The sequence below is a fragment of the Montipora foliosa genome, chromosome 14 (assembly GCF_036669935.1).
Source record: "Montipora foliosa isolate CH-2021 chromosome 14, ASM3666993v2, whole genome shotgun sequence".
NCBI lineage: Eukaryota > Metazoa > Cnidaria > Anthozoa > Scleractinia > Acroporidae > Montipora > Montipora foliosa.
Window position 1 is genome coordinate 24194158 of NC_090882.1, and position 2500 is coordinate 24196657.

At 37.5% G+C, this 2500-nt stretch overlaps 1 long non-coding RNA gene across 1 annotated transcript in view; it reads right to left on the reverse strand.

Moving 5' to 3' along the window:
- Positions 1-2500, reverse strand: part of LOC137984671 (uncharacterized) — a 9149-nt gene that overhangs the window by 1200 nt on the left and 5449 nt on the right. Inside the window, exon 4 of the long non-coding RNA XR_011119134.1 lies at positions 1-2500. This exon is cut by the window's left edge and continues 1200 nt beyond it; it is cut by the window's right edge and continues 1725 nt beyond it. This is a non-coding gene — a long non-coding RNA (uncharacterized lncRNA).

A 2500-nucleotide genomic window follows, 5' to 3' on the forward strand; every position in this document is an offset into this window, starting at 1 on the left:
CTTTTTTTCTCAGCTGGTTCTAATTCAATAAAACTGATTTGATTTTTAATTTTCCACTTTAACTCCTTTTGTACTTACGTCAACATTTTTCAATTCAAATTTAACTCTTTTAGACAACCTTTTAATGCAGATTTTTCTGATACTTTTTATTTCTTTTCCATCTTCTCCGACTTTGGTGGTACAATACCAGCAATTTTACAGAATTCTTCAATTTCCGTACTACTTTTTTTTTATGAAATTTGGGTTTTCTCTCATTTTTTCTAAAATATTACTTATCTGATCATTTTTTTAATGTTCAAGTTCTTCTATTTGTATTTGTTCTTTTCCAAGTCTTCGTTCTCTAAATTTTTAATAGTTCATTTTAAAATTATTTTGTGACATTTTCTTTATCTTTTTTAAAACCCTTTTATTTTAATTTTTTGCGCGTTATTGTTTCGTACCCACACCCTGCTAGCTGAGCCTTTCTTAGCTCGATGAGAAAGAAAGAACTCTGCAGAAATCATGTTAAGTCTTTATTAAGTATGTTGCTTGGAGACAGTTTCAAACCCAGGCCAAGTCTCCATCGCACTTCAAGACGCCATGTTAATTTTCATACTGAAGGCTCGATTTTGACCTTGACCTTGTCAAAAATATGATCCGCGCGTTGCCTAAACCGTTTTCACCAGAGTGAATAGCTCAGAAAGTTGGACTGCTGCGACCTAAAAGACTATACACGTTTTCTGCAGCCTCTCTTTCTCACCCTCAGGTGAGTTTTTGAGAGGCTCTTCTCGCAGGGTGCATACCCATTGCTACGCTTCGCTTGCCTGTGTTCTTTATCCCCGCTTTTTTTCACACTATTCATAATACCGAAAAAAAAAATTGTATAAAACAAACAACTCTCAGAAAATCCACAGTATCAAAAAATTGGTGAAAACACAAAAATCATAAAAGCGAAAATCATAAAATAAGCAAAAGAACTGTAAAAACACCCAATAACAAACCGAATTTCTAAAACCATTTATCTACTACGCGCATCTTCCAGGGTTTGCTGCAGGAGGAACATTCTAATCCATGGGGAGCAGTGGCAGAAAAACAAGTTACAGAATAGAGTGCGGGGCGTTCCCCTGAAGAGATGAAGCCAATGGCTTTCCAGAATAGCGCTCGTAATTGTGCATCGTCCTGGCCTAAAATCAGGGGGTGGCTCATCCAGGTGCGGGGAACCCTCCACAAAAAAACAGTTTGGCTATAGAGTGTATGGCCTTTGGTCACCACCCCAGGAACTCCAGAATGCAAAGGAATCCCAGGATGAATATGATACCATCTTGAACGTCAGTGAGAGGTCTCTCACGTGGCAAAACGACGAACGACTTCGGACAGGCTCTCACCACCTTTGAACGCTTCAAAGGAGCATTTAATACATCATTCGGGGATCAATCCTGTAAATCACTCGAGTGATGACACGGCTGGGGTTTTTGAGGACATCATGAAGGTAGACGATTCGTTTGCTCCATATTTTCTTACCCATGGTGCTCCGCACGCCCACATTCAGCACGCGGAGCTCCGCTAAACGTACGCATTGCACGCCAATTTTTTCGCCGGCTTTGTTCTTTCAACGACAAAATTATTGCCGACAAGGGTTATTGCGTGATGTTCACACCACGTGACGTACAGTAGCAAATAAAATCGCGCAAAAATTAATAGGCGGGTTGTAAACGTATAACGTATATAAGTGGGAAAGGTCCATGCTGTAACCGAATGTGGAAAACCATTGAAGTCACCAAAACTTTGCCGTCTCGACCCTAAGGACAACACAAGACATCATCTTAGGCACGTTGTTTATTTCGAATTTAATGTACATTCCTAGCGGCATTTTTCGCAACTTCAGCACTTACGATTTACCAATAATTATGAATAATGAATAAATGGTAAATAATTGAATCAATAAGAGCACACTTTCGAGTTAAAGTTTACTTAAGCCTCTGTTTCAAAGCGAATCTAAGTACGCACTCTCCCTTATCAACAAGAGAATACAGAAAGCGTTTGTTCTTGTCGATTTCCTTTTCAATGTTCGGGTTAGAAGGAAATGGTATGATACAATAGAGGAATAACAAAACTAGGTATTAAATACACTTAAAATAACAATATAACAACCGGAAATCAAAACTGTCAATAATTTTATCTTCACCCTTTTTTTGGTCTATATTTCGATTTGTTTAAACTGACACCAGTTAAATGACAAGATTACATGCTGCAAAAACTGAACGCCTTTAAGACCAAACAAATACTACTTAATCCAGAGCATTATAAACAAATTTGCTTACGATTTGTTTGGACAAAAACCAGAAGGCACTTGAACCACAGACTTAACTTAAGCCTCATTTAAGAAGGAAAAACTTAAAACTAAAGAAGACACTCTTTCAGCTCAAAATATCAGCAAATAAATCCATAAATCACATTACTTCACCTATAAAAAGAGTTTTCAATTTAACTACCAAACTGTAATCAATTACAGCCGATAGCA